The following is a 12837-nucleotide window of genomic DNA, read 5'->3' on the forward strand; positions in this document are numbered from 1 at the left end:
AGTGTTCCAGACACCAACTAGTTTCTTTTACTCTGAATTCCATGTGTACCTTTTTACTGTTTTCCTTAAAAATTGGACTTCTGCAAAAAAAAGTCCTTGTTCCTAACTTTAAAGTGATATTTAGTTAAATGAAAAGTTTTAAATATGTGTGTGTGTGTATACACACACACACACACACACACACACACACACCCTTATTCTCTCCAAACTGCACTAAAACTATAGTAATTAATTAATATACAAAGACAAAAAGAACAGAAGTGGAGACAACTGAAGAATAGTGATGTAAACACAATTTTAGAAAAATGAAAGTTTAAAGACAAACTGAATAGAGAAAGCCAATACATCACACTCTTAGTGAGAAAGAAGCAAATTAAAAAACAAATTGCATTGGAGAACCTCAGAAAATGTCAATAAAGGTACCATACACATTTGAAGGCTAGAGTATGAAATGGGGGCTGAAAACAAGGTGGTTGTTTGACAGTCTGTTAGGAATTCTTAGACCTCTCATATTTATTCAATTGCCCCTGAAGAAGGTAGATAGGAGATACATTCTGTACAGAAATTGACTCTGCCCTTGAGAGTTCCAGACACAGTAGATGCTAAGATGAGAGGCTAGAATGAAATGATGAAAACTAATCCTTCCCATTCAGTCTTGACATTCAGACTCCTTTTCCAACTTATCCTTAGAATGCTGACAATCAAGCTTGTACCAACAGTCAGGCGATTGATACATTGTCTGAGGAAAATGACCAGTAAAAGAGAAAATATTTACGTATATTGGTATTTGGAAATCTCTCATTAAAGCTTGAAAACCTTGCCTGTGCACTTAGACCTTTCCATCAGCCTTTTAGAATCTCACCCTTAAGGGGTGCCTGAGTAGCTCAGTCAGTTAAGCATCTGACTTCAGCTCAGGTCCTGATCTTGCAGTTTGTGAGTTTGAGCCCTGTGTCAGGCTCTGTGCTGACAGCTCAGAGCCTGAAGTCTGCTTTGGATTCTGTGTCTCTCTCTCTCTCTGCCCCTCTCCTGCTTATGCTCTGTCTCTTTCAAAAATAAGCATTAAAAGAGAAATTAGAATCTTACCTTTAAAATATTAAATGATGAGTTAAGATCACAGTCATATAAGGAAAGCCCATAACATAAATGACACAGGTCAAAATATACAAATAGAAAATAGTAACACAAAGAAAGCAAACAATTCAGAGTTCAGAAGACTAAAGAAAATACACCAAACCAAAAATTTCGTTTGTATTTAATATACCCAGAGAGATAGTGAGTAGACATTGCATCATTCAGTAAGACTAGGATGCTATAAAAATAAATATTCATAGAGTAAGAAAGATATTTTATATATAAAGTTAACCAGCAAGTCTAACATCAGACTAATTAGAGTTGTAGGCACAGTTAGTAGAAAACAGAAGAAAAATTATCAAAGAAATAAGAGTAAGATCTCTTTGAATTGGAAGACATGGGATCCCAGATTAAAAGTTCACTGAATGTCTAGTACAGTGGATAATAAAAATAATGAAAGACTCATCAACACACTGGTACTCACACAGGATAGTGAATAGTGCCTATTTCCATTAGCCAGACTACAAAACTGTATGATTCTTGAGGTGTTTCATACAATAAAGAAGATCTTGCCTCAGTAGTAGAAAATAATTAGCCCTTGACTGAGGAGTACTAAGATCCAACATAATAAATCTTAAAATGAAGAAAGGATCAAACTGTTTCCAAGCCACTTAACTGCATCTCATAACAAAGCTCAAGAGCAATTATAAAAATATAAAACTATCCATCATCTAACAAGGTAAAATTCACAATGTCTGGCATCTAATCAAAAATTGGAAATTAAAAAGTAGGAAAACACCCATAAGGGGGAGAAAATCAGTCAATTGAAACTGACCGAGAATTGATACAGAGGTTAAAATTGGCAGCAAAGAACATTAAAACAGTCATTATAATTACATTCCACATGTTCAGAAAGTTAGAGATACGGAAGATAAAAAAAAGTTGCAAATCAAAATTTTAGAGATGAGAAGTACAATGTCTAAGATGAAAATTATATTGGATGAGAAACACAGCAGAAGAAATTAGTCAACTTGAATAAATATTAGATACAAAAATGAAAAACAACAACTTAAAGGTCATTTAAAGATGAACATAACAGCAATGAACTATGGATAAATTTCAAATATATCCATGTGCATGTAATTAGAATCCCTGCAGTACTGTAAGGAAGGAGACAGAAAAAGCTATTTGAAAAAGTAATGGTTGAAAGATTCCAAATTTTATGAAAACTATAACCTTGGAAAGCCAGTAACCTCAATGAACTCCAGGCATAAGAAACCTAAAGAAAACTACAGCAAGGCAAATTTTAACCACATTGCTCAGAACAGTGAGAAAGAGAAAATAGCAAAAGAAACCAGAGGAAAAATACATATTACATATAAAGGAGCAAAGGTCAATAAAGACATACGTCTTGTCAAAAATACTGCAAGTGATAAGAGTAGGGCAACATATTTAAATTACTAAGAGTAAAGAAACCCAAAACTGTTAAGCTAGAATTTTATACCCAGCAAAAGTATCTTTTAGTAATGAAGATTAAGTAAAATTTTGGCAGAGAAACCCTCACAAAAAGGAAGCCCATCAGGCATAGAAAAAGTGATTACAATGATTCCAGATGGAAATATGGACCTGTATAAAGGAATAAAGAGCTTTGGTAATAGTAACTATACAGGTAAATATACATTTTTTCTTATTTACATATGTTTAAAACAACTATAATAACAATGTAGTATGAATTTTATAATATGTAAAATGGATGACAAAAACCAGGAAGGGAATAAATAAAGTATACTATTGTAAACTTCTTATATAGTACACAAAGTTGAATAATATAACTTAAAAGTAGATTATGCAAAGTTAAAGATACATGCTATAAACCATAAAGCATCCATTAAAACAACAAATCACAGGTAATATACTAACAAAGAAGACAAAATGGTGTCATAAATATTCAGTTAACCCAAAAGAAGGCCAATGAAAAGGAAGATAAAAAGAACAAAATATCATATGGGACAAACAAAATAATGACAAAATGATATTTTTAAGCCAAACTATAGCAATAATCACAATAAAATGTTTAACCATCAAATTGAAAGGGAATGATTTTCAAATTGGATAAAAATCAAGATCCAATTATATGTTGACTGTAATAAATATACTTTAAATATGAGATACAAGTACACTAAAAGGATAGCGATATCTGCCATATTAACACTAAAGAAAACTGGAAAGGTTATATTAATATCAGAGAAAGTATATTTCTGAGAAAAAAAATGTTACCAAAGATAGTCATTTCATAATGATTTCATGATTCATCATGACAACATAATAAAGTTAAAATTTATTCACTTTATATTAAAGCTTCAAAATATCTGAAGCAAAATTAATATAACTTCGAGTAGAAATGGTCAAGTCCCCAAATACATTAGGAAATTTTACTCCCACTTTCTTAATAATCAAAAAATGAGTAGGCAAAATCAGTAAGAATATAAGATATATTTCAGTTACAATCTGATTCAAATATAATCAATTCAGAATTTCATCTCAGCTCAGTGAACATTTTGATTTCTACTGTCTTTCCCCTACCCCCCCCCCCCCACCTCCTCTCTGGGGCAATCTGTGTTGAGGGTGAGGATTGCATTTATATATCAATCATTCACCACCAGGGAGTAGAGAAGGGTAGCAGGAGAGCCCCTGTTGGAGTGGGAACTTTGAGTCCTTTGCTTTTTCTCTCTGGCCCATGCCCCATGGGTGTGTGGTGCTATCATCTGCTTTCAATATCCATATTCCCTGCCAGGATCCTGGTCACAATGTAAACCACTCTTGTCACCTTGTTCCCACCTCAGCGGTCTTCTAGTCTCTTCAGCCTTCTCAAAACTTTGCTGCTTAAGCATGAGATAAGGTTGTAGAGGGGAGCTTGTAGGTTGTAGCTTGGGGCAGTTTAGGAATTCTTTTCTGCTTTTCCAGCCCCAGTAGGGCTTCTCTGGGCTCCCCTCAGATGCTGTGTAGAGATTCCTCCCTCTACCACTCTCTTGGGTGTTCACCTACTCTAAGCCACTTGGACTTTTCTGGGCTAGGCCCTTGCTTTCATTTTTATTTAGCTCTTGTTTTCTAGATTTGAAAGATCAAAGCTTGAAAGAATCATGCTATAGTCCCCTGTTTGCTATCAGGGGCGGAGGAGAACAAGGAGAAAAGAAAAACTAAAATTTTCACTATCTCAACTAACTCTTTTGTCAGAAGTCGTTAAACTGCCTTTACCCTAGGGCAGTATATATAGGAAGCTAATTTATTGGTAAGGGTAGGCTAAAGCTTAAAAAGACTGGAAACAGTTTAGAATCCATATATTATTCTTTGATACAACTAGGTTTTTATTAACTTCAGCGTTTTTCTTTTCCCCATTTGTTTAGTCTAATGTTTGGTCTTTATCCAAAGAATGTATCTTTGCCACCTCTGTCCCAAGCCCCTAGTATAGTACATATTAGCTACTCGCTTAATGTGTTCTGGATTGCAGTAGTTTGAAAGAGTTTCATATTTCACCCTTGTGGGCTATATCTAAACCTACAGATTCTTCTTAATGTCTTCAAAAGTGGTAAGTATCAAGTAACCATACATCTTAACTGATTCACTGGTGTATTCATCATAATTCTTTTGAACACAAAATGACAGACCACTTGAAATACATAACAGAGAAGAGAATTACATGAAACACACTAGAGTATTTGATGTAACCTTGGGAGGAGCCAGGGTCCCATGGACCCTCAAGACCAATGGATGCCACAGTACTGAATGCTTCTAGCACTCTCCTGGTCTTCTCTCTACTCTAAAAGCTGGCTTTGGTCTCTCCATTCATTTGGCAGGAAACAGGACCACTGAACTCCCAAGACTCACATATCACAACTTGACCACAAGCGAGGAACTGCTGTCCATCCCTTAGCTCATTATTAAAGAGTATGGGGGTAAAACTCTAATTGATCTATCCTGAATCAGGTGTTTGCCTAGGGACCAATTAATACTAACAGTAGGTTAGTATTACTGGCCCCACTAAAGCCAAATAAGTTGCTGGTTCTCTCTTAAGTGAGGTGACCAAAATGAACAAATAGTAACTGCATTGTATTCCTTGTGTATTTAGCAGAGTTATGAACCACACAGTAGGCATTCATAATTATTTGCCGATTAACTAAATAATGTATTGACTGATTAAAGAAGTGAGAAACTTGTCCAAGTCTACATGGCAGTATGGTTTCAACTTAGCATTTTCTTTGAATTGTTGTATTTCCTCACATGGATCTAACTTCATTGTACACTTCATGAAAAGCCAGTCTTCTAATTTATGAAAACAAGCACTGAAATGATGAATATCCATGAAAGTGGGTTAATAAGGCAGATCTAAACCTATAATCATTTAGTTTGAAGCACATTGAGAGTGCTTTTCCCTAGTTTTGAAGCTTTTACAATTCCCTACCAGATCCTCCTTTTTGGATAAGCACCCCAAATACTGTCTTTTGTGCCCTTTTAATTAAGTAATTGCAAATGACTATTTCACTGAAATATGTTATAGAAACATCTTTCCTACTTTTCATGGGCTTAATTTTCTCTCCATATACCTTAGCAGTTTATGTTCATAATGCTTCATAGAACACAGAGTTCAGTAGCTAGTCCTATTTAAATACTATGACGCAATTTCTTTTGAACTCTTAAAGCATTATGACTTATCACTCTTTTTATGAGGTTTGTATGTTTAAAATACTTAAAATTATTGGTTAATTTGCTAGGTTGTCATTACCCTTCTTCACAGCTAAAGAGACACAGTGCTTGAGAAGAGTATCAGTGTATTTGGGGAAAGGACTTTGGAGATCAAGGATCTTACTCCCACATTCAGCTACTATATTACCAGCCTAAACCATCTTTACAGATTCTGAATTAAAGTATTTCTAATTAAACTTCTCATTCAGGGATAAGGTTGTTCACATTAATTCAAAACAAGATAGTTTCATTACTTAGGATGGATGTTACAAATGTGCAGATGCTGAAGAAAAATATATGTTTGTACACATATTTCTCATTTATACACATATAGGACTATATCTATACTTGCTGTATACTATTCTCAATGTCTTCTATTTGTCTACCAAATTTATTAAAGCATTGTCTATTTCTGCTAAAATTGTAGAATACTGGGAGTTAGACATTAAATGTGAAAAACCAAATGGGCATACTGAAATGGAGATTTTGTTAGTCACTTAAGGATTCCCTGAAAAGAGGTATAATAAAGTGAGCATATCACTACTTAAAGGCTCTATTTCTTAAGATGAAGGTGTTGGAAGTTTATCAAAACTTGCATTCTGTTTTATCAAATTTATGAATTTCCCTAAAAAAACTTTTAAAATTATCTTTTCTGTTATTCCACTGATAGCAATTAGTACTGTACTAAAACAGTATGCAATTGACATTGTTACATAGTATTAGAATGGTTCATGGTGTAATAATTACTTTATTCCAAACAACTGACAGTGAAATTCTTGGTTCTAATTAGATATTTCTACTTTTCCCAATTACTATTGGTCTCTAGAATATATTAACCTAAAAATTCTAGGTACTTACTTTAGACTTCCCTAGAATTAAAGAATTATGATCAATGGAAAAGAAAAACTTGTCCTTTTGTCAGAATTAGACCATATTTCATTTTCTGATTCAGTGTATTTTTCATCATATTCCTTTCCAAAAATTGAATGTGATTGTTTTTCTTACTTTATTTTAGTGAAATGCAAATGAGAAATGTTATAGCTAATCAATGCCACCAAAATAGTTTTTTTAAATAACCAGGACATGAACTCTTTAACAAGATTCAGTCAGTTCTATTTATAGTTCCCCTAAGCTATGAACTATTTGTGCACCCATGTTTCTGCATAATGACTTTTCAATGTGGTTTCAGTAATCATTCCAGAAGGCACAATCTCAAAATATCTATATGCATAAAGAATATATTTAAAATAAAGGCTAAATTGGCTGGCCATGCATTAAACCATTTGCCTGTGAAATCACTTTGTGAAATATCTCCATACAGGAGATGTTCCAGCCGAGTATAGGACATAGCAAACATTTTTTTGCTTACCATATTGTATCACCATAACTTCTTCTGGAAACACTTCTTCCTCTAAGTGTCCTCTTAAAACACTTCTTCCTTCTTTCTCTAAGATGACAAGCCATTTTGAGAATTCGCTCTTAATTTAGCCCACACAGGATTAGCAGAAGAGTGAGACTCTCAAGCTACTTGCCCTTAAATACTTAATAGCTGAAATGAGAGGTGCTGGTGATCTTCAAAACAACAACAACAACAACAAAACTATATTAGCATCAGACTCACTCCCCCAGTTTCAGAGATGAGGGGTGCAAAGAATGAACATAGTGGGTTTCCTTGGAAGAACACTCATCTTCTGTGTTTCTGAATGAGAAACTGTTCCCTCCCCCCACTTTTTTAAGGCTTTGGAAGGGAAGACATTTAAAAGAGCCGTATTTTGAATTTCAGAACAAAAATAATGCATTTCGTCTGAGATTTTCTTTAATCAAGAACACAAGTGAAATCTTTTAACACAAATGAAAAATGTTTTTATATATCTACTTGATCTTTTACGAGGCTATACCAACGTAAGCACATTGTGTTCCTTGTTCTGTCTTTGTGGGTGTGAAGAGAGACAGCAGACCCAGACTTGCTCATTGTTTCAGTCCTCTATAGAGAAGAGTCCCTGCATCACGTCCTTAATTTGAAAAATTTCTCCCTTTTCTCTACCCAAATAACATCATTTTCTCAGATTTTTACAATCAGTTTGGCTAGTAAGTAATTCCTTGCCACTTACTGTATTATATTTTTCTGAATTTTAGGCCCCCATGCTCTCTTACATTAGTCTTTGGCCAATGTTTACAGATAGAAAATATGATTGGAAAATTAATTGTCACTGCTCCTCAAAGTAATTTTTATTTGCCAGCTTCCACTGTTTATGCACCTTTAGAAGATGAAAATAAAACTGTGCAGTTTTTGGAGATTTGTTTTGCTTCCCATGGACAAAGGATCCAAATCATTTACATACTAGGGATCTTAACCAAGGCATAGAAATACCAGTGAGAGAAGACTTATAATTTTGCATTCAGTAATTTTTCCTGCTGTCACAAAAGAATTTTTATATGTATTCTTATCTGTGCTACCTATATGGACATGCATGCAATTAAATGGTGCATGATGATTAAAAATTTTGAGGATATTGACAAATATAATTTAGTTTTAGGTGTGCACATTTATAGCCTCTAAATGAAGATACTTGCACACTATCTCTTTTAGGTAAAAAGTGAGTTATATACTCCTCCATCCAATGACTACACCTATTTTCCTTATATAAGCACATGACATCATCGTTTAAATCAAACCGATTTCTAAGCACCACAGCTGTTACTAGTTATTTAGAAGTCTAATTTGAGCAGAATGTGTCACGCCAACTTTGCACACACACGCTCACACAGGCAGTATTCACATTAAAACTTTCACCTCTATTAAATAGCAACAGTTCTTCAAAAATTCCAACACTCGACTCTTAACAACTAAATAAAATATGTGTCTTTGAGGAGTAATGTGCCTATTTTATTTTTATTCCTAGAGGCAAATCTTGCATAGATTGGTGCAATTTTGTTACCCGGCTGTCACTTTAACCAGTTCTCAAAGATGCATATGACATTGGTGAGCATTGTCTTCCAACCTCATTGTTTTATTCCTCCTGAATTAAGGGTAAATCTCTATGACTTTGTTTTCAATGGAGGTCACATAGATATAGCCATCAATATTGAAATAGCATTTTCTCATGCAAACAGAAGCTTTAATAGCCTCTACAAGGGTTTGCTCCTTGGGGAGACTAAATTCAAAATGGCACAAGCCATCTGTCGTGGTGGGATTTTTCAGTTCCCTTGTTCCGTACCCCTCTCTCCCCCTCTCTCCTTCTCCCTCTCCTTTTCCCCCTCTCCTTTTATTTTTCAGTTGTTTAAAGTGACAGCTTTATTATCTATTCTTGAATTTCAAGTTTGCTAACTCATAAAAATATAACAGGTTCACAAACGTTTGTAGAGAGGCACACTGTATGCCCAGAGCAACTGAAAACTCAAATTTGCTATATTGAACCCAACCGTCAGTTCAGTGTTTACTGAGGAAAGTTCCTGTTGCTCTAGCCATGGAGTGCTTTAAGGGACAGAGAAGCTGGGCAGGGCCCAGATGACTGTTGCACACCTCCAGATTCTGATCTCAGAAGGATTTTTGCTGAGCTAGAATTGATATGAAAAGCATTTCTTAGAAAGAATGTTTCTTTGGTTAGAAAATTTGAAATTTCCCCAGGCTTAAGAGATGAAAAAATTGATGAAAGATTTTTAAATCCTTATATCCAGAGAATACACTACCACCTCGAAAAAAATATAAATAAGTGTGGGTGTCAGCTTTTACTAATAGACTATAAGTGTAATGCAAGCAAGGACTGTCTTATTCATACTATAGCCTAGTCTCTAGCAGGGTTCCTGGAACATATTAAATGCTCATTTAATATTTGGGGAAGGAAGAGAGGAAGGAAGTGAGGGAAGGCAGAGGGAAGGAAAACAAAATCTAGAGTGAAAGCAAAAAAAGCTCTGAGCTCTTTAAAAAGCATCAAATCAGGACACCTGGGTGGCTCAGTCTGTTGAGTGGTTGAATGTCAGACTCTTGGTTTCGGCTCAAGTCATGATCCCAGGGTCTTTGGACTGAGTCCTGCATTGGGCTCTGCGATGAGCATGGAGCCTGCTTAAGATTCATTCTCATTCTCTCTCTCTTTCTCTCACCCACATTCTGCCCCTCTCTTCTGCTCATTCCCCCCCCCTCCCTCAAAACTAAGTAAAAAATAAATAAAAAGCATCAAATCCTGTGGAATACCACCCTAATACACTAAAAGATGGTATAGAAAGTAAAATCTACATATTATGGAAAATGATCTTAAAACTAAGTGTCAACACTTTAATAAATTATACTAGATAAGGCATGAACTGGTCCTTCATATTTGACATTTTTTCTTTGAATCCAGAATTGAGATGATCTTTGAATAACTTACAATTTCAGCTGGTCTAAGATCATGTCCACAATAGTACTGGGGATGAACAAGGCTTTAGGCAAAAGTATGATTCCTCCTGTTTTAAGAATTTCCATGCCATAATGAGGTATCCACCAGTCACCAGTAGCTCCCAAATTTTACTCAAGAAGGAACTGTGGACTATGTCTAATTCAACTTTCTAGACTGTGTTTGTTTTATTCAAATTAATTTGTAGTGGTAAGATTTGCAAGATTGTGACAAAGTATGTGAAATCAGACCATATGAACATTGCTATGCATTTCTATACAAGTGCAATATTTTCCCTGGGACATGTGCCTTAATTTCCATTTTGTCTCACTAGATGGGCATGAGACCTAGAAATCACAGGCTGTATAAGGAATATAGGATATATGAAAGGGGATGATGTTAGCTATGGCAAGACAGCCTGAGGCCAGTATGTGGGGCCACGCACTCTTCTACATTCAATCTTGGTGAATGGTCAATTTCATCTGGTGTAGGGTCAGATTAGCATTCATATACCTCTCCCTGCAACCCATTGCCACACCTGCTGTTGCTTCCTTTCGTTGGACTACAATAATACAACTTCGATCTGGAGAAAACGAAAGAAAGACTTCTGAGGACATGCAAAAATGGTAGAATATTTTTTGGCAGGTAAATCGTTTCTTCAAGTGAAATCTTTCTTAGAAATTTCAAGTGAAAAAACATAAATTCCAAGTTGCTGTGGTTGAAGCTGAGGTGGGCTCTCACCGTATACTCTACACTACGCTCACCCTCATTCCTGAACATTGGTGCTTAGGCTCTCTCAATTGGGCCCATGTGTGATAACACTATTCCCTTCCTACATGTCTGCTTCCCCTAGCTCCATGTTTACCTGCCTGCTCCCTCATTGGTAGCCCAGCTCCAAACATTTCTTCTAGGTGGGCTTCTCTGTTAGGCTTATTTGACTTTTCACCTCTTTCTCCCTAAAAACCTGTATTATTCTCAATTTGCCTTATACAGGTGTCATTTTGTTGATTTGCTGAGTAGAAGTAGAATTATATGACCCAAATCTATTTGTTTCATTGTTCATTAAACTGTAAACTTTGTTACGATAAGAACCATGTTTTATGGGCTTTGGTGCCGCATGCTTTCTTAACATTAACCTTTGCCTCCCTCATGGGCAACGGAGTGGTATGGAGGCTTCCATTTTTGTTCTAAAACAATGATAGCTGTTAGAGATTTGTAGCAACTAGTTACACAATGACCTAACTTCAATGCTTATGTATTGGTTGGCCATCAAAATCCCTTTTTCTTTTCTTTTATAATATAACACATAGCTGGCATATGACTGCCCTACTATAGACTAAACTTTTTGGCCTCTGTTACAGGCAGGTCAGTCAGTGGGACTAAGTTCTTACCAATGGAGTGTAACATTCAAGTGATATATTCTATACTCAAATGATGTGTTCTTTGTCACTTACTTAAAAGGAAATCATTCATACTCTGTTACCCTTTTTACTTCCATCCCATGGGCTGGAATAAAGATGTGACCGTAATCCAGCTTAAACAGACAGCAACAATGCCTTAGGAGATTGGGGTTGGGGAGAAGGTAACAAGATGAAGGCAACCTGAGACTTGAATGACTTCTTGGAACAGAGCTGTGCTACTAACTGGGACTTCCCTTATGCTTCCAGACTGGTGCTTGCAAGAGAAATAAAATTCTATCTTTCTCAATTCACTATTTGGGATCTATTTATTACAGAGGGCTTAGTGTGAAATCTCACTAATGGTGTGTATCTCCTAGTGGGAGAAGAGTGCAATCACCATATAACTATACACAAAATACTAACACTTGAGAGAGGCCTGGACTTTGGTGCACAGAGCAAAGGTCCTTCATAAATAACTCAGTTCCTAAAGACTACGTGTTGAGCAAGTGCCAAATCAAAGTATAAGATGGCCCTGAGTTTAAAAAAAAAAACATAATAGATCCATCAGACTGTATGGTATTCAAGCAGTAAGAATTACCCAAAGATATAAATGGAGCATAAAATGTCCCTTAGTCATAGTGGTTGAGTGTCCCTTATCATCTATTCCTTAGTGGGGAGAAACTGGAGAAGCCACACCCACTGTATATACTTCATAGTTCATTGGATATATTTAACTCTTTGTATTTTTATTACTGATTGTATTTATTCATTCTAACAACTTTACCATTACGTTAATAACCCCATGACTTCATTCATTAGGGAACCCATGTGGGAATCGCAATATAAGGATACCTGTCCAGACCCTATCTGATTTGGGGAGTTGATATTCTGGCATCCAGAGTAGATAAAACTAGCCAGCATTTGGTTTATTTTTTTCTGAGAATTTTAGGTTCAAATTTTACCAGATATGGTAACTTTACCTGTACTTTGATGGCAGAATGCAATCCATATTCACCATTTTTTTCATACAAAGAATCTTTCTGTTGAATGCCCAGTATTTATGTTCCACATCGTTTTATGGATACTGGGGGTTCAGAGTGAAGGCACGGTCTCCGTCATCTAGGGAAGAAGGAGCTGGTAGCACTCTTTGATTTCCCCTCTAATTACTGCCATATTTCTGGACTTTATTCTCCTGCTTATTTTTGTTCTCTTTACCTTTTATTCCAGTCACTTCAGCGGGATACTTTCTAACT

The sequence above is a fragment of the Acinonyx jubatus genome, chromosome C1 (genome assembly GCF_027475565.1).
Source record: "Acinonyx jubatus isolate Ajub_Pintada_27869175 chromosome C1, VMU_Ajub_asm_v1.0, whole genome shotgun sequence".
Taxonomy (NCBI): Eukaryota; Metazoa; Chordata; class Mammalia; order Carnivora; family Felidae; genus Acinonyx; species Acinonyx jubatus.